Raw genomic sequence first — 21,426 nt, forward strand, 5'->3', positions numbered from 1 at the left:
GAACAGTAGTTAAAATTGCACTGATAAACGATAGCTGCATAAATAGCTGCATAAATAGACAAGCTAGCATATTAGCCACGTTATGACTTGTGATCATTGCCCTTGCTAGTTTGATTGTATTGACATTCCCTGCCTTAGATAGCTACATTTGTCTGTTTTTGTCCAAAATATTGAGTCATTGAAACTGAAACTGAATGGCTGGAGGAAGCAAACAATGTACCAGGCCAGCTGTGATTTACAACGTGATCAAATAAAATCACATTTTATTTCTAACATGGGCCGAATACAACCTTAAAGTGAAATGCTTACTTACAAGCCCTTAACCAACAATGCAGTTTTAAGAAAAATAAGCGTTAAGTATTTAAAAAAAAATACAAATAACAGATCATTAAAGAGCAGCAGTAAAATAACAGTAGCGAGGCTATATACAGGGGGTACTGGTACAGAGTCAATGTGCGGGGGCAAAGGTTAGTCGAGGTAATGTGTACATATAGGTAGAGTTAAAGTGACTATGCATAGATAATAAACAGAGAGTAGCAGCAGGGAGGGGGGGGGGGGGGCATTTGATTAGCTGTTCAGGAGTCTTATGGCTCTGGGGAAGAAGCTGATAAGAAGCCTTTTGGACCTAGACTTGGTGCTCTGGTACCACTTGCTGTGCGGTAGCAGAGAGAACAGTCTATGACTAGGGTGCCTGGAATCTTTGATAATTTTTAGGGCCTTCCTCTGACACCGCCTGGTATAGAGATCCTGGATGGCAGGAAGCTTGGCCCCAGTGATGTACCCTCTGTAGTGCCATGCGGTCGGAGGCCGAGCAGTTGCCATACCAGGCAGTGATGCAACCAGTCAGGATGCTCTCGATGGTGCAGCTTTAGAGCTTTTTGAGAATCTGAGGACCCATGCCAAATCTTTTCAGTCTCCTGAGGGGGAATAAGCTTTGTCGTGCCTTCTTCACAACTGTCTTGGTGTGTTTGGACCATGATAGTTAGTTGGTGATGTGGACACCAAGGAACTTGAAGCTCTCAACCTGCTCCACTACAGCCACGTCGGTGAGAATGGGGGCGTGCTCGGTCCTCCTTTTCCTGTAGTCCACGATCATCTCCTTTGTCTTGATCACGTTGAGGGAGAGGTTGTCATCCTGGCACCACACGGCCAGGTCTCTGACCTCCTCCCTATAGGCTGTCTCATCGTTGTCGGTGATCAGGCCTACCACTGTTGTGTCGTCGGCAAACTTAATGATGGTGTTGGAGTCGTGCCTGGCCATGCAGTCATGGGTGAACAGGGAGTACAGGAGGGGACTGAGCACACACCCCTGAGGGGCCTCCGTGTTGAGGATCAGCGTGGCAGACGTGTTCTTACCTACCTTTACCACCTGGGGGTGGCCCGTAAGGAAGTCCAATATCCAGTTGCAGAGGGAGGTGTTTAGTCCCAGGGTCCTTAGCTTTGATGAGCTTTGAGGGCACTATGGTGTTGAACGCTGCGTTGTAGTCAATGAATAGCATTCTCACGTAGGTGTTCCTTTTGTCCAGGTGGGAAAGGGCAGCGTGGAATGCAATAGAGATTGCAATAGAGTTGGGGCGGTATGCAAATTGGAGTGGGTCTAGGGTTTCTGGGATAATGGTGTTGATGTGAGCCATGACCAGCCTTTCAAAGCACTTCATGGCTACAGATGTGAGTGCTACAGGTCGGTAGTCATTTAGGCAGGTTACCTTGGTGTTCTTGGGCACGGGGACTATGGTGGTCTGCTTGAAACATGTTTGTATTACAGACTCAGTCAGGGACAGGTTGAAAATGTTAGTGAAGACCCTTTTCAGGTTGGTCAGCGCATGCTCTGAGTACACGTCCTGGTAATCCGTCTGGCCCTGCAGACTTGTGAATGTTGACCTGTCTAAATGTCTTACTCACATCGGCTACGGAGAGCGAGATCACATAGTCGTCCGGAACAGCTGATGCTCTCATGCATGCCTCACTGTTGCTTGCCTTCGAAGCGAGTATAGAAGTAATTTAGCTCGTCTGGTAGGCTCGTGTCACTGGGCAGCTCGCGGCTGTGCTTCCCTTTGTAGTCTGTAATAGTTTGCAAGCCCTGCCACATCTGACGAGCGTCGGAGCCGGTGTAGTAACATTCAATCTTAGTCCTGTATTGACGCTTTGCCTGTTTGATGGTTCGTCGGAGGGCATAGCAGGATTTCTTATAAGCGTCCGGGTTAGAGTCCCACTCCTTGAAAGCGGCAGCTCTACCCTTTAGCTCAGTGCGGATGTTGCCTGTAATCCATGGCTTCTGGTTGGGGTATGTACGTATGGTCACTGTAGGGACGCCGTCATCAATGCACTTATTGATGAAGCCAGTGACTGATGTGGTGTACTCCTCAATACCATCGGAAGAATCCCAGAACATATTCCCTTCTGTGCTAGCAAAACGGTCCTGTAGCTTAGCATTTGCGTCATCAGACCACTTCTTTATTGACCGAGTCACTGGTGCTTCCTGCTTTAGTTTTTGCTTGTATGCAGGAATCAGGAGGATAGAATTATGGTCAGATTTACCAAATGGAGGGCGAGGGAGATCTTTCTATGCGTATCTGTGTGTGGGGTAAAGGTGGTCTAGAGTTTTTTTTCCTCTGGTTGCACATTTAACATGCTGGTAGAAATTATGTAAAACTGATTTAAGTTTCCCTACATTAAAGTCCCCGGCCACTAGGAGCGCCACCTCTGGATGAGCGTTTTCCTGTTTGCTTATGGCCTTATACAGCTCATTGAGTGCGGTCTTAGTGCCAGCAAAGGTTTGTGGTGGTAAATAGACAGCTACGAAAAATATAGATGAAAACTCTCTAGGTAAATAGTGTGGTCTACAGCTTATCATAGCAATATTTGTTGGACTTCCTAGAAATGTATTGGTGAATTATATTAATCATAAATTGAACTGCATCCATCTATTCTGCCAACAATGCCTTACTGTACATCATGGATTTCTGAGTCAAATAAAACCTATTTTTAAACCCTCTTAAAAAGTTGGTTTTGTAGCATAAAGTGAGAATTTGAGATTTTTCACTGATATTATGATTGTCTGTTTGTTTCATATCTGCAAAGTAGTTCAAACGCTGTCAGTTCCACTTTAAAGCCATTCCCTGGGTCACAATACAGCAGTTTACATCACAATACAGCAGCTTACATCATAATACAGCAGCTTACATCACAATACAGCACCTTACATCACAATATAGCAGCTTATAAAACAGGTTGTTTGGATCCTGGATGCTGATACAGTGGGGAAAAAAGTATTTAGTCAGCCACCAATTGTGCAAGTTCTCCCACTTAAAAAGAAGAGAGAGGCCTGTAATTTTCATCATAGGTACACGTCAACTATGACAGACAAAATGAGGAAAAAAAATCCAGAAAATCACATTGTAGGATTTTTAATGAATTTATTTGCAAATTTTTGTGGAAAATAAGTATTTGGTCAATAACAAAAGTTTCTCAATACTTTGTTATATACCCTTTGTTGGCAATGACACAGGTCAAACGTTTTCTGTAAGTCTTCACAAGGTTTTCACACATTGTTGCTGGTATTTTGGCCCATTCCTCCATGCAGATCTCCTCTAGAGCAGTGATGTTTTGGGTCTGTCGCTGGGCAACACGGACTTTCAACTCCCTCCAAAGATTTTCTATGGGGTTGAGATCTGGAGACTGGCTAGGCCACTCCAGGACCTTGAAATGCTTCTTACGAAGCCACTCCTTCGTTGCCCGGGCGGTGTGTTTGGGATCATTGTCATGCTGAAAGACCCAGCCACGTTTCATCTTCAATGCCCTTGCTGATGGAAGGAGGTTTTCACTCAAAATCTCACGATACATGGCCCCATTCATTCTTTCCTTTACACGGATCAGTCGTCCTGGTCCCATTGCAGAAAAACAGCCCCAAAGCATGATGTTTCCACCCCCATGCTTCACAGTAGGTATGGCGTTCTTTGGATGCAACTCAGCATTCTTTGTCCTCCAAACACGACGAGTTGAGTTTTTACCAAAAAGTTCTATTTTGGTTTCATCTGACCATATGACATTCTCCCAATCCTCTTCTGGATCATCCAAATGCACTCTAGCAAACTTCAGACGGGCCTGAACATGTACTGGCTTAAGCAGGGGGACACGTCTGGCACTGCAGGATTTGAGTCCCTGGCGGCGTAGTGTGTTACTGATGGTAGGCTTTGTTACTTTGGTCCCAGCTCTCTGCAGGTCATTTACTAGGTCCCCCCGTGTGGTTCTGGGATTTTCGCTTCTTGTGATCATTTTGACCCCACGGGGTGAGATCTTGCGTGGAGCCCCAGATCGAGGGAGATTATCAGTGGTCTTGTATGTCTTCCATTTCCTAATAATTGCTCCCACAGTTGATTTCTTCAAACCAAGCTGCTTACCTATTGCAGATTCAGTCTTCACAGTCTGGTGCAGGTCTACAATTTTGTTTCTGGTGTCCTTTGACAGCTCTTTGGTCTTGGCCATAGTGGAGTTTGGAGTGTGACTGTTTGAGGTTGTGGACAGGTGTCTTTTATACTGATAACAAGTTCAAACAGGTGCCATTAATACAGGTAACGAGTGAAGGACAGAGGAGCATCTTAAAGAAGAAGTTACAGGTCTGTGAGAGCCAGAAATCTTGCTTGTTTGTAGGTGACCAAATACTTATTTTCCACCATAATTTGCAAATAAATTCATAAAAAATCCTACAATGTGATTTTCTGGATTTTTTTTCCTCAATTTGTCTGTCATAGTTGACGTGTACCTATGATGAAAATTACAGGCCTCTCTCATCTTTTTAAGTGGGAGAACTTGCACAATTGGTGGCTGACTAAATACTTTTTTTCCCCATTGTATTTGGGACAACAACTCCTGCAAAATACCATGACGTGTTAATTTCATAATTCCACTGTCCCGCAGTCCAGGCAGGAAATTCATAAACTTCATCTCCCTCAGGAAAAAAGTGTCTATACACAATTTTTCCATGCTACTATTTGCTTTTCAACAGTTGGGGGTTGTATAAACTGTCTGCCTCTACGACCTGTGCAACAATGTATCATTTTACAAATGCGATCTCTCCTGTGCCAGTAGGCTAGCTAGCCCAAGAATGTACTTGAAGCTAATAATTTACCATGGAAACTGTAAACACTCAGAATTCCATTCATTCATTAACCAGCGCAGTGCGGCCTATGTAGGCCTATTGGATATTTATTCAATCATTTTTTATTAAAGTTCTTGCCTCTCATCAACATTGAATCTCTGCTAGCTAGCTACATGTCAATGATTTGTTTAGCATAGCAATGTCGAATGAATAGAATGATTAGAATGAACGACTTGGTCAAAACATGAGAAAATAACTAACGACCAGCCCGCTTGGGTAGCAACTACAAAATGCTAAAGTTATCCGATGCGGGCCTGGAGGCATGGAAAATAATGTCTGTGAGTGGCCATCGGAGTGATAGCTCACTCAAGAGTTATTGGCAGCCCCTAACATTGAGAACAGAAAGCGCTGGAGTGCCATTTTAGCTGGCAATGATGTGTGGGACGTCCAATTCTCCACCAAAAAAGAGGCAAGCACTGGCTGTCACCAACCAGCGCTAGGACCATGAACAGTTCTTCCATTCGTGTGCCATCAACGGATACGTCACTATTAACATCACCAACTAGCTTGGTTAGCTCAGAGTCTCCAACCATAATAGTTGTTGCCTATGTAGGCCTATTGGATATTTATTAAATCATTATTTATTGAGGTTCTTGTCTCTCATCATCATTGAATCTCTGCTAGCTAGCTACATGCCAATGATTTGTTTAGCATAGCAAAGTCTAATGAATATTTACATTTTAGTCATTTAGCAGACGCTCTTATCCAGAGCGACTTACAGTTAGTGAGTGCATACATTTTCATACTGGCCCCCCGTGGGAATCGAGCCCACAACCCTGGCGTTGCAAGCGCCATGCTCTACCAACTGAGCTACACAGGATATAATTATTTGAATTAACGACTGGGTCAGAACATGAGAAAATAACTAACAACCAGCCTGCCTGGGTAGCAATTTCAGAATGCAAAAACAAATGTAGTCTTTAAAATAATATTTTTTTATGAATAAAATGTTGTTCTATAAAAGCAATAATGCCCTCAAACCCGGGAATTATCGTGTGACAACTCCCGCTTCTCCGCGTGCCTCAGAACAGCCCTTGTTGGGAGTTGTCACACGATAATTCCCGGGTTCTCAGGCATTGTTGCTTAATTATGTCACACTACAGCAGCTTACGTCAAAGGTACAGCCAGTGACAGCACTGCTGCTGCTGTTGTCCCATAGGTTCCCCTCAGAAATGTCACGTCATTTTACTGTATGAGGGAGACAGATGGACTTTAATGTCAACCTCATGATATGTACTGTATGAAGTTAAACAGTATTCTTCAGGGTTGGCAATGACATGAAACTGATTTCATCAAATTGTTGTAAAATGTGTGTTGAACAATACTTACGTTGAATTTTACTGTATGTTTGTTTAGGTTTTATTGTGATATATGCATTAAAAAAATGACCTAGTATTTTAATACCTTTCTTTCTAGTCATAATATTGTATTTCCTAGAATTATGGAACATAAACATTAACCTCAATTTGAATGAAGCCAGTCTAATAAAGAACAATTTGTTCAATATTTCCCCCCCCCTTTTCAATATTCTCTCATCGCTGCAACTCCCCAACGGGCTCGGGAGGTGAAGGTCGAGTCATGCGTCCTCCGAAACATAACCCGTCAAACAGCGCTTCTTAACACCCGCCCGCTTAACCAATGTGTCGGAGGAAACATCATTCAACTGATGACCAAAGTCAGCCTGCAGGCACCCGGCCTGCCCCAAGGAGTCGCTAGAGCTTGATGAGCCAAGTAATGCCCCCCCCCAGCCAAACCCTCACGACACTGGGCCAATTCTGCACCGCGCTATGGGACTCCTAGTTACGGCCGATTGTGACACAGCCTGGGATTGAACCCAGGTCTGTAGTGACACCTCAAGCACTGCGATGCAGTGCCTTAGACCGCTGCGCCACTCAGGAGGCCCCAATATTATTGTTTTTAACCATATTCAGGTCTGCCTATGGCAGCCTCTCTCAATAGCAAGGCTATGCTCACTGAGTCTGTTCATAGTCAAGGATTTTTTTACATTTTGGGTCAGTCACTGTTTAGGTCTCTCTCTCTCTATCTCTCTCTCTCTGCATGGAACTTGAACATGCTACTTTAAAACAGCATATTGATTTGTTGTACTGAATTCCTACATGAATGACTGTCACACTCGAGCAGGGACGGCCTGTTCAATAGGGCGATATGGGCGACGCACTGCCAAACGGGAAAAGGAAGGGATTTTTTTTCTAATCAATTATATCACGGCAACAGTAGTTATCAGTGTTGTAATCTGATCTGACTGCCACTAAATGTCAAATCAGGCTAAAGTCGTGCTTCAAATGGCCCCGCCCGTTTTTGGGCGATTTCAGTCAGGTTGAAAATCGCCCAGAAGTCTCTCATAGCCTGTCATGTAAAATCTATTTTTTTCAAATTTCAAAGCTTTCAATACATTCTCTATGGGTGTCTGTGGGCTTGCACTTACGCGCTTTCGTCATACGTGACGTAACCATGAACGTAACTAAGCAAATAGCGGCTAGCAGCGTCTCTTTGCGACCTGCAGTGTGGCGTTATTTTATGTTTTTAATTTGTACACTTAGTGGCGTTATTTTATGTTTTTAATTTGTACACTTAGTTTACAAACATTCTGCCAACCATGGATTTCGAGTGGTGGGTTTTGGACTGATCTTGTTGATCGTGTACATACCCGCTACGAACGGACTAAATAATGAAAACGTTGCTGGCAGCGGAATCCAATACAGCTGGGAGACTTGGCTGGATGACAGAGTCCCGGACAGAGAAGTGGAGTCGGCCGGCTTCACCCTGGTCGGAGCGGACCTCGATCTGACAGTCACAGGGAAAATCGATCCTGGTAAGAGAGCGACTCTGTACCCCCGAGCCCCGACATTGAACTGCTTTCTGTGTCACTGTGACCTTACTATCTGCCCCGTGAGTTCCCCCAATTGTTTGTTACCGTTGTGTACTGTTGATAATCACAAGTTTACTGGAGAACTGAGACCAAGTAGAGACTTTGGACAGGGTGGATATGGTATAATAAAGGCAGTTTATTCAGAGGTAAAGATATCTGGAATCGCGTGCACGGACTCGTTCGTCAAACTCTTAGGGAGCTATCTGAAGAGAGCCCCGAAAACATTGTGTGCTGACATTTTATACAATAAATGATGTAGGTTGAATCTAGTAGTTCTGATCTTCTGATTGGTCCTGATGAGTTGGGCGAGGTCCCCTCCACTGTTGCATTGGCTCTGAGTCGGGTTCTCTGTCTTCAAATGTTCAGCCTAAAGAGAGGGGATTTTTGTGTGTGTGTGTGTGTGTGTTTAACAGTGATGATGTGTGTGTGTGTGTGTGTGTTTAACAGTGATGATGTGTGTGTGTGTGTGTGTTATCAGTGATGATGTGTGTGTGTGTGTGTGTGTGTGTCCTCAGAGCAAGAACTCGTGAGTTGGAAGAACTGAGAGACCTATGGCGTGGGTGTTGTCCTTGGCCACCTGCTGACAAGGCTGACAAGATAGGACTCTTTTGTCCATTGTTATAGGATAGGAACAGCATTGATTGAAAACAAACGCCCAACACAAAATGGGTCATGCACAAGATTTTAGTCAGACCAAGCTATAACATTATATATTTACTACGACAGTACATTCAACCAAAAGCTAATATAACAAAGGCATCAGAGATTATTTATAATCTGTCACAGAAACTGGAATCCATCTCCCCAGATCAGTCAATAAATGCTTCTGGTATTGACTTATATGCTGCCCCTGTCTTCATGTTGTTGCTGGACATATCTTTTTTAAAATGTGTGTAGGTCACCTAAATCATCAGAAAAATTGCCCCTCCTGAGAATTTTTTCAGAAGCCGCCACTGCACTCGAGGGTACTGCAGACAGAGGGCAAAGTTCACATGGAATAGAGGCACCTAGCAGCCCGTCTGTCCTCACCCAGGGAAGGTTTGTTGATGACTTGTTTACCATCTGAAAGTGTTTTTTTACAGTTAAATGTTGTACACAGAGGTTGCGTCTCAAATGGTACCCTGTTCCCTTTATAGTGCACTACTTTTGGGGACTCTGGTCAAAAGTAGTGCACTGTAAAAGGGAATAGTGTTTCCATTTGGGTTGTACAAAAAGTTATCGACCATAACCTCATTACCTCGGCCAGTGTCTGACTGCAGTAGAGCTTACCCCACCTGGCATGACTAGAAACCTAGCGGTAAGATAACCATCCTCTAATAAGGGCAGTTTAGTGATTGGAGCTATTTGCAGGGAGCTTTTAAACGTCTGGGTGGTGTTGCTACTCTGGCCAGGGAGAGGATTTGTTTGTTTCTCTAATCAATACGACTTAGGTGGCATCCCAAATGGCACCCTATTCCCTATATAGTGCACTACTTTTGACCAGAGCCACTATAGTGCCATTTGGGATGCAGACTTTCGGAATCCCTGCCAACTCTCCAAACAGGTATTCAATAGTGGGTGAGACTGTCTGCCAAATCATTCCAGTCCAGTACATTTGACTTCTCAACTACTCTGAACAGTATTTTAACAAACAATCCTTCTCTATCAGATACAGCCAACAAATATTTAGAGAGCTAATGGACAGATAAATTATCCCTCCTCCCATAGATATTACCCTCCATTCTTTCTCCATCTACCAGTGTTATCACGGTAGTCTACTGATATTAGCCTTTCTCAAAGCAGATATCATATGGTTTTAGTAACTAAAGTAACCCCATTTTATGTATTATAATACAGTGGGGGAAAAAAGTATTTAGTCAGCCACCAATTGTGCAAGTTCTCCCACTTAAAAAGATGAGAGAGGCCTGCAATTTTCATCATAGGTACATGTCAACTATGACAGACAAATTGAGAAAAGAAAATCCAGAAAATCACATTGTAGGATTTTTTATGAATTTATTTGCAAATTATGGTGGAAAATAAGTATTTGGTCACCTACAAACAAGCAAGATTTCTGGCTCTCACAGACCTGTAACTTCTTCTTTAAGAGGCTCCTCTGTCCTCCACTCGTTACCTGTATTAATGGCACCTGTTTGAACTTGTTATCAGTATAAAAGACACCTGTCCACAACCTCAAACAGTCACACTCCAAACTCCACTATGGCCAAGACCAAAGAGCTGTCAAAGGACACCAGAAACAAAATTGTAGACCTGCACCAGACTGTGAAGACTGAATCTGCAATAGGTAAGCAGCTTGGTTTGAAGAAATCAACTGTGGGAGCAATTATTAGGAAATGGAAGACATACAAGACCACTGATAATCTCCCTCGATCTGGGGCTCCACGCAAGATCTCACCCCGTGGGGTCAAAATGTTCACAAGAACGGTGAGCAAAAATCCCAGAACCACACGGGGGGACCTAGTGAATGACCTGCAGAGAGCTGGGACCAAAGTAACAAAGCCTACCATCAGTAACACACTACGCCGCCAGGGACTCAAATCCTGCAGTGCAAGACGTGTCCCCCTGCTTAAGCCAGTACATGTCCAGGCCCGTCTGAAGTTTGCTAGAGTGCATTTGGATGATCCAGAAGAGGATTGGGAGAATGTCATATGGTCAGATGAAACCAAAATAGAACTTTTTGGTAAAAACTCAACTCGTCGTGTTTGGAGGACAAAGAATGCTGAGTTGCATCCAAAGAACACCATACCTACTGTGAAGCATGGGGGTGGAAACATCATGCTTTGGGGCTGTTTTTCTGCAAAGGGACCAGGACGACTGATCCGTGTAAAGGAAATAATGAATGGGGCCATGTATCGTGAGATTTTGAGTGAAAACCTCCTTCCATCAGCAAGGGCATTGAAGATGAAACGTGGCTGGGTCTTTCAGCATGACAATGATCCCAAACACACCGCCCGTGCAACGAAGGAGTGGCTTCGTAAGAAGCATTTCAAGGTCCTGGAGTGGCCTAGCCAGTCTCCAGATCTCAACCCCATAGAAAATCTTTGGAGGGAGTTGAAAGTCCGTGTTGCCCAGCGACAGACCCAAAACATCACTGCTCTAGAGGAGATCTGCATGGAGGAATGGGCCAAAATACCAGCAACAGTGTGTGAAAACCTTGTGAAGACTTACAGAAAACGTTTGACCAGTGTCATTGCCAACAAAGGGTATATAACAAAGTATTGAGAAACTTTTGTTATTGACCAAATACTTATTTTCCACCATAATTTGCAAATAAATTCATAAAAAATCCTATGTACCTATGATGAAAATTACAGGCCTCTCTCATCTTTTTAAGTGGGAGAACTTGCACAATTGGTGGCTGACTAAATACTTTTTTCCCCCACTGTAGATTACACAGTTTTCACACAAATAAGATACTTGGGTCAAACTAAGCTAAATGTAAATAGAAGGCATTAAATAAAGTTGTCTTGTTGTCATAGCTACAGTTGAAGTCGGAAATGTACATACACTTAGGTTGGAGTCATTAAAACTTGTTTTTCAACCACTCTACAAATGTCTTGTTAACAAACTATAGTTTTGGCAAGTCAGTTAGGACATCTACTTTGTGCATGACACAAGTAATTTTTCCAACAATTGTTTACAGACCGATTACTTCACTTAAAATTCACTGTATCCAGTGGGTCAGAAGTTTACATACACTAAGTTGACTGTGCCTTTAAACAGCTTGGAAAAATCCAGAAAATGATGTATAAGCTTCTGATAGGCTAATTGACATAATTTGAGTCAACTGGAGGTGTACCTGTGGATGTATTTCAAGGCCTACCCTCAAACTCAGTGCCTGTTTGCTTGACATCATGTGAAAATCAAAAGAAATCAGCCAAGACATCAGAAAGAAAATTGTAGACCTCCACAAGTCTGGTTCATCCTTGGGAGCAATTTCCAAACGCCTGAAGGTACCACGTTCATCTGCACAAACAATAGTACGCAAGTATAAACACCATGGGACCACACAGCCGTCATATCTCTCAGGAACAGGGGCGGTGTGTTCATTAGGGCGATATGGGCGACGCACTGCCAAACGGGAAAAGGAAGGGATTTTTTTTCTAATCAATTATATCACGGCAACAGTAGTTATTAGTGTTCTAATCTAGACGTCTGATCTGCCACTAAATGTCCAATCAGGCTAAAGTCGTGCTTCAAATGGCCCCGCCCGTTTTGGGGCGATTTCAGTCAGGTTGAAAATCGCCCAGAAGTGTCTCATGTAAAATCTTTTTTTTTTCAAATATCAGAGCTTTCAATACAATCTCTATGGGTTCCGGGAGGGCTTGCACTTACGCGCTTTCGTCATACGTAACATAACTAAGAAAAGAGCGGGTGTAGCAGCGTCAATCAAGATGGCTAGCGTTCAGTGCAACTCGATTGTCTCTTTGAAAGAAGTTTGTTTTTGTCGGCGAACAAATCAAGATAAATTGGCAACGAAACAATTAGGACCTCCCAGACCAAATTTAATAATTCAACAGGTTTCTACTAAAGGGGGAAAGTCCTACACCCGAGGATTTTCCAAAAATTGGGCTGTCAAAGACCCACATTGATAGCTGTTTGAGATTGTCTGCTTTGGGGAGAGTGAACATTGCCACTCAACTGGATGAGGGATACAGGCTAGCTGTCCGCCGCCACAACGATGAGGTTAGCAAGAACCGCCACATCCTCAGCCGGCTAATCCAGTGTGTGAAGTTTTGCGGAGTGTTTGAGTTAGCTTTGCGAGGCAAAGATGAAACGGAGGGCTCCACCAACCCTGGTATTTTTCTTGGACTTGTCAACTTTGTGGCACAATTAGATGAGGTGTTTGATGACCATCTTAAAAATGCTAATGTTTTCAAGGGCACATCAAAGACCATTCAAAACGAGCTACTGGAGTGTATGCTAGCGGTCATGAGGGAACATATTGTGGAGGAGGTGAAGTCGGCGAACTTCATAGCTATCCAAGCTGACGAGACCACGGACGTTTCTACACAGACACAGCTGGTGCTTGTGCTGAGGTACATAGATAGCAAGAAGATTTTATTTTTTTCCTGGGGCTTTTTCACAAAATCATGCCCCACGTCGACATTCTGTACCAGAAGCTACAGAAGAAGGACATCGATGCTGTCTTCATCAAACGTGCCCTCGACAGCTTCACAAGCAGTGTGCAGGCCATAAGGTAAGATTAAACAATATCATTCGATCTTTCTCAAAGCAGAGCTTTATTTGAAAATGTATGCATGAAAGGAGACATCATCATATTTACAAATCTATACAATTGGCCAGAATATGGTTGTTCATTTTTACAAAGCCATACAGATAGCTGTGTTTACCTTTTCTATAAATTATTTTCAAATTCTGTTTTCAGGCAAAATGTCTATCACTGTTCATTTTCACAAATCTATACAAGAGGGCAGAATATGGAAGTCTATAAAAATTTCTTATTACCAATAACTTGCATCAATGTTTTCAGTAGCCTCTATCAAAAGCTCCTGCTTGCTTGTTGTGAATTATGCTCAGGTGCACATATTTCCAATTCAACCATGAGGCCTTTTTGAAGCAAGTAATGTGTATATCAGTATTGACTTATATGCTGCCCCTGTCTTCATGTTGTTGCTGGACATATCTTTTTAAAAATGTGTGTAGGTCACCTAAATCATCAGAAAAATTGCCCCCCCTGAGAATTTTTTCAGGAGCCGCCACTGCTCAGGAAGGAGACGCGTTCTGTCTCCTAGAGATTAACGTACTTTGGTGCGAAAAGTGCAAATCAATCCCAGAACAACAGCAAAGGACCTTGTGAAAATGCTGGAGGAAATAGGTACAAAAGTATCTATATCCACAGGAAAACGAGTCCTATATCGACATAACCTGAAAGGCCGCTCAGCAAGGAAGAAGCCTCTGCTCCAAAACCGCCATAGAAAAGCCAGACTACGGTTTGCAACTGCACATGGGGACAAAGATCATACTTTTTGGAGAAATGTCCTCTGGTCTGATGAAACATAATGACCATCGTTATGTTTGGAGGAAAAAGGGGGTTGCTTGCAAGCCGAAGAACACCATCCCAACCGTGAAGCACGGGGGTGGCAGCATCATGCTGTGGGGGTGCTTTGCTGCAGGAGGGACTGGTGCACTTCACAAAATAGATGGCATTATGAGGAAGGAAAATTATGTGGATATATTGAAGCAACATCTCAAGACATCAGTCAGGAAGTTAAAGCTTGGTCGCAAATGGGTATTCCAAATGGACAATGACCCCAATCATACTCGTAAGTTGTGGCAAAATGGCTTAAGGACAACAAAGTCAAGGTATTAGAGTGGCCATCACAAAGCCCTGACCTCAATCCTATAGAAAATCTGTGGGCAGAACTGAAAAAGCGTGTGCGAGCAAGGAGGCCTACAAACCTGACTCAGTTACACCAGCTCTGTCAGGAGGAATGGGCCAAAATTCACCTAACTTATTGTGGGAAGCTTGTGGAAGGCTACACGAAACGTTTGACCCAAGTTAAACAATTTAAAGGCAATGCTAACAAATACTTATTGAGTGTATGTAAACTTCTGACTCACTGGGAATGTGATGAAAGAAATAAAAGCTGAAATAAATCATTCTCTCTACTCTTATTCTGACATTTCATATTCTTAAAATAAAGTGGTGATCCTAACTGACCAAAGACAGGGAATTTTTACTAGAATTAAATGTCAGGAATTGTGAAAAACTGAATTTAAATGTATTTGGCTAAGGTTTATGTAAACTTCCGACTTCAACTGTATTTGAGGCCACCAGTGGCTCCAGCTCATACTATAGGATGCACTTGGTAGCCCTGGTCATAATTGTGCAGCCAGGTCACTCCCCACCGACTGCATAATCAGTGTTTCCCAAACTCAGTCCTAGGGACCCCAAGGTGTGCACATTTTGGTTTTTGCCCTAGCACTACACAGCTGATTCAAATAATCAACTCATTATCAAGCTTTGATTATTTGAATCAGCTGTGAAGTGCTAGGGCAAAAACCAAAACGTGCAACCATTGGGGTCCCTAGGACCGAGTTTGGGAAGCGCTTGCATAATTCAACATTCAGGGAGTCTAGAAAAAGTGACTATCTGCATCTAGCTACCTTTCTCTGATATGGTGTGGTCACTACAGGAGGGGACGGTACTGCAGTGAGGAGTGCTGAGAGTATTGATCAGTAATGAGAGTCTATGGGAGGTGTTGAACTAGAGCAAGCTGGTGCAAGGGGCTGTGATGACGTGTGTGTGTGAGACAGTGTGGGGAGCGGTTCACTGCAGTGATTTACTCAGTGGAATAATTGGGCCTGATGGGAGAATGAATGCTCTTGTCAAGGAGAAGAGGGCTGAGAAATGTACCAGTCAGCAAAGAGGCCCATAGAGCTCCGGTCAAAAGTAGTACACTACATAGGGAATAGGGTGCCATTGGGGAGGTACATCTGTTCCTGACACTTCCCTTCACTAAGAAAATATTTCCCAGCCTGTGGAAAACACTTAATGATTTCCTGCATGTGATCCACTGCCTATGAGGATGTTTAGTTTAGACTGTTTATTAGTTATGAATGATATCAAACTGCTAATTTACTTTGTCTTGGATTAAAATGTAAATAGGAATAAAGTAGCCTAATGAGACATGGCAAGCCTCATGTTTCAAATTCTAGATTGGCATGTTGCCCCCTGAAGAAGGCACTGGAGTTCTAAAGACTGTGTAAATACTAGTTTTATGGCTAATTCAAATGTCATAGACATAGATTCACCCTTTAAATAGTGGAGTATAATAACTAATAAGATAATGTAATGCATGCTCAGATTCCAAAAATGACATGTTCTTGATATTGTTGCAGAACTACAGTATAGGTCTAATACATTCTACTGACTGAATTCTAAACATACAATTACCTTTTATGTCTGTCTCTTACAGTATGTTAACTATTACTATTTTAATGATAAAATCAGCAACAAACTGTATTATCACATCAACAACAATATGTCTCTGATGGTGGGAACAAGGCTGGTTTGCTGCTTGTGTCTCTCTGATAGATGTTCTGTCTCTGGTGACGCAGGACCAGGCTAGAAGAGATATGGAAATAACTGTGTCTTCAGCAGGTTGACGTTTATTGTCATGACTCTTGTCCTGGAGGCAGAACTGAGCGATTTCCCCTTAGATAGGCCAGCTGCAAAGTCAACAGTTGTACATTTTAGTCAGTTAGCAGATGCTCTTATCCAGAGTGACTTACAGTTAGTGCATAAATTTTTATACTGGTCCCCCGTGGGAATCGAACCCACAACCCTGGCGTTGCAAGTGCCATGCTCTACCAACTGAGCTACACGGGACTACTGTACTGAGCAATTAACCAAAATGTTGGTTATTTAAACAACTAATTGACCAACATTTATTCTGTGATCTCAATGCACAGTTTCTCTAGAGAGAAATCAGATCAAGCCCAAACTGTGCGATGTATTAGGGAGTTGTAGTTTCCAACAGGCCAATATTCTACATAGCAGAAAACCTGGTAATTAACTATAATCCATTGCGGGCCTACTCTGTGGGGCAGACACGCAGAGGGAGAGAAGAGACAGAAGAACGTGTGATCGAGAGGGATAGAGAGCAGTTGCTTCGCGAGGTGTCTCTAACTGAAAATACATGATCTAAGTGATTGATAGTTGGTATTCAGCAGTCATAAAAGTATGCAATTTTTCCTTTGAAGAAAAAAAAAGAACTTAAAAAAAGTATTCTGTTAGACAGTATAGGCAGAAGCTCTATAGAGATGAGATGATGCCTTGGTATGAAATAATAAAGTCATCAAATAAAACAAATGTAATATATACAACAACTGAAATATTTTATTAAAGTAAAGTAATGTGAATAAATGATGGTTAGTAACTGATTGCCAGTCACTACCATCATAGGACTTTTATGAATTGTTTTATTCTGTGTTGTTACAGCATACAATTGACATAATGCATAATGCATTAAATGTTTCCAAAGATTATTGAAACCGAAATCGAAAAACTTGATAATTTTTTTTCAAATCGAACCGATACCGAACCTAAACCAAACCTAAACTAAACCGAACCGACTTCAAAAAGCATTAATCACTCAACACTAGTTAGCAGTGTGGTTAAGGTTAAGGTTAAGGTTAAGGTTAAGGTTAGGGTTAGGTTTAAAATCTGATTTTATGACTTTGTGGCTGTGCCAGCTAGTGACCACAAGATTCATGATGAAAAACGCTAACCTGTGTATCTTCGTCCCTAATGGCACCCTGTTCCCTTTATAGTGCACTGCTTTTGACCAGGGCCCATATGGCTCTGGTCAAAAGTAGTTCACTATAGAGCGAATAGGGTGCCATTTGGGAAACAGCCAGACAAGTGTGTGTTTGGCTCCGTGCCTCTGTCGGCTTCGAGGGGAGGTTAATCAAGAGCTTATCAGTGTCAAGACACTCAGTAATGGGACAAAATGCTGCAGCGGCAGAACTGTACTCTGGCTGTGGAGTCTATGATCTCAAATCACCCTATTTATATTTGGAGAAGTCTGCTTTATTAAGCACTGAGGACCTGCAGAAGTATACTGTCTGTCTGCTTCCCAAATGGCACCCTATTCCCTACTTTTGACCAGAGCCCATAGGGCTACTAAGTGCACTAAATAGGGTGCCATTTTGGATGCACATTGTCTGTAAGAAATGTCAAAGGCATTTGGGAGGAAGATTTCCTTGTAGATGTTCCAATGATGTCACCTTAGGAAGCCTGATTGTATCTGGTGCTCACAATGTGGGCCATTATTCCTATGGTCTGGAAGTGACAGGGCTATTCCAGTCCTCACAATGCCCAGGCACTTCTCCCAATCGCTATTCAATTAACTTCCCTGTTTTTCTTTGTACTGCACTGTGGTTGGGGAAATTGAATGTAGCATACACATGGTTTAGTTGCCTTGTATTCCCAGCCAAGTCAAGAGAATGTAATTTGTGCTTCGCTGTTAACTCACTGGCACAATAAACGCTGTGGCAAAATAAAGACATAACTCAATTTTAAAAAAGGTGACACCCCCCCTAATCCTGCTATGAATGGTCACATTTTAGCCTCCCATCTGGTTGGGAGAAACATAACCACCAGATGGAATTCTGTTTCCTTTGTTGTCACAGTTTTAAGCTGAAATACAGGCTATTGTTTTGTGTTAATGTTTTATTTTCAGACATCTGTGTTGGAGAAAAAGAATGAGGAGGAAGAAAAAAGTAACAAAGAATAACGTAACAATGATCAAATGTTCTCCTGCGGGGCGTATGATCAAAAAGAAAGTGGGATCAAACCACTTTGTGGAGAACGAGAGAGAAAGCATTGAACGCTCTCGTCCCAGAATAGGGCCCCTGTTCTCAGGGTCCATGTGGGCCCCTCACTTATAAATAGTGACTTTCATCAGGGGACCGAAACAATCCAACGTGATTAATGTTTATGAATACATATCATAGACACAGACGGAAACACTGGTCTGCTCTAATTCTCAACATTTTCAAGGATTTATGCCTGTGCTAAATAAAAAATACATGAAAAACACTATTCTGCTTGTTAAGTTGTTCTTTTTGTACCGTAATTGCTTTAGAAAAATAGTTATTCTACATTCCCTGTCCCTGTTTTTGTTTGTGTCTTTTGCTCGTTCTCAAAGGAGAGAAATTACAGGATGATGGAACTTAATTAGCTTTAAGCGTGGGTAATGATTTTGCTGTGGCTCTTTAGAAACGGATTTTGTCTCAAATGGCACCCTATTCCCTATATATACAGTACCTATTCCCTATATGCTCTGGTCAAAAGTAGTGTACTATGTAGGGAATAGCATGCCACTTGGGACGCAACCACTGTGTAAAGTGTATTATTAGTGAGAGATGTGAGGTGTACATCAGTACCTGGCAGGGTAGCCAGGGTATCCTAGCGGTTAAGAGCGTTGGGTCAGTAACATAAAGTTTGCTGGTGCAAATCCCCAAGCTGACTAGGTGATAAATCTGCCGATGTGCCTTTGAGCAAGGCACTTAACCCTAATTGCTCCTGTAAGTCACGCTGGTTAAGAGTTTCTGCTAAATGACAAAAAAAAATTTGACTGACTGAGAGAAGGCTGCATCCCAAATTGCACCCTATTCCCTACATAGTTTCACCAAGTCCAGGCTGAAAGATAACATACAGCTGGCTGGGTTTTCCTTGCATCGCCTGAGGTAGAGTATCTCATGATAAGCTATAGATCCCACTATTTACCAAGAGATTTTTCGTAGCTGTTTATTTACCACCACAAACCGATGCTGGCACTAAGACCGCACTCAACGAGCTGTATAAGACCCTAAGCAAACAAGAAAATGCTCATCCAGAGGCGGCACTCCTAGTAGCCGGGGACTTTAATGCAGGGAAACTTAAATCCAATTGACCTAATTTCTACCAGCATGTTACATTTGCAACCAGAGGGAAAAAAACTCTAGACCACCTTTACTCCACACACAGAGACACGTACAAAGCTCTCCCTTGCCCTCCATTTGGCAAATCTGACCATAACTCTATCCTCCTGATTCCTGTATACAAGCAAAAACTAAAGCAGGATCTTCACTCAATACGGAAGTGGTCAGATGACGCAGATGCTAAGCTACAGGTCTGTTTTGCTAGCACAGATTGGAATATGTTACGGGATTCTTCCAATTACATTGAGGAGTACACTACATCAGTCACTGGCTTCATCAATAAGTAGATTGACGACGTTGTCCCCACAGTGACCGTACGTACATACCCCAACCAGAAGCCATGGATTACAGGCAACATCCGCACTGAGCTAAAGGGTAGAGCTGCCGCTTTCAAGGAGCGGGACTCTAACCCGAACGCTTATAAGAAATCCCGCTATGCCCTCAGACAAACCATCAAATAGGCAAAGCGTCAATACAGGACTAAGATTGAATCCTACTACACCGGCTCCGACGCTCGTCAGATGTGGCAGGGCTTGCAAACTATTACAGACTACAAAGGGAAGCACAGCCGCGAGCTGCCCAGTGACACGAGCCTACCAGACGAGCTAAACTGCTTCTATGTGCGCTTCAAGGCAAGCAATACTGAAGCATGCATGAGAGCATCAGCTGTTCCGGACGACTGTGTGATCACGATCTCTGTAGCCGATGTGAGTAAGACCTTTAAACAGGTCAACATTCACAAGGCCGCAGGGCCAGACGGATTACCAGGACGTGTACTCAGAGCATGCGCTGATCAACTGGCAAGTGTCTTCACTGACATTTTCAACCTGTCCCTGACCGAGTCTGTAATACCAACATGTTTCAAGCAGACCACCATAGTCCCTGTGCCCAAGAACACCAAGGTAACCTGCCTAAATGACTACCGACCTGTAGCACTCACATCTGTAGCCATGAAGTGCTTTGAAAGGCTGGTCATGGCTCACATCAACACCATTACCTCAGAAACCCTAGACCCACTCCAATTTGCACATCGCCCCAACAAATCCACAGAAGACGCAATCTCTTTTGCACTCCACACTGCCTGGACAAAAGGAACACCTATGTGAGAATGCTATTCATTGACTACAGCTCAGCATGTAACACCATAGTGCCCTCAAAGCTCATCACTAAGCTAAGGACCCTGGGAATAATCACCTCCACCTGCAACTGGATCCTGGACTTCCTGACTGGCCGCCCCCCAGGTGGTAAGGGTAGGTAACAACACATCTGCTATGCTGATCATCAACACGGGGGCCCCTCAAGGGTGCGTGCTCAGTCCCTTCCTTTAGGGGAAGGCCCTAAATATTGCCAAAGACTCCAGCCAACCTAGTCATAGACTGTTCTCTCTGCTACCGCACGGCAAGCGGTACCGGAGCGCCAAGTCTAGGTCCAAAGGGCTTCTTAACAGCTTCTACCTCCAAGCCATAAGACTCCTGAACAGCTAATCAAATGGCTACCCAGGACTATTTGCATTGACCCCCCCCCCCCTGCTGCTACTCTCTGTTTATTATCTATGCATAGTCCATTTACCTCTACCTACATGTACATATTACCTAAATTACCTCAACTAACCTGTGCCCCCGCTCACTGACTCTGTAATGGTACTCCCTGTATATATTCTCATTACTGTTATTTTATTGTTGCTCTCTAATTATTTGTTATGTTTCTATTTTTTTTCTATTTTTTTCTTTTTTATATATACTGTATATATATATATATTGTTTTTTTTTACTTCAGTTTATTTTAGTAAATACTTTCTTAACACTTATTTTTCTTAAAACTGCATTGTTGGTTAAGGGCTTGTAAGTAAACATTTCACTGTAAGGTCTACTACACCTGTTGTATTCGGCGCATGTGACAAATACAATTTGATTTGATTTGATTT

This window comes from Coregonus lavaretus (assembly GCF_964263955.1).
Source record: "Coregonus lavaretus genome assembly, chromosome: 6".
Taxonomy (NCBI): domain Eukaryota; kingdom Metazoa; phylum Chordata; class Actinopteri; order Salmoniformes; family Salmonidae; genus Coregonus; species Coregonus lavaretus.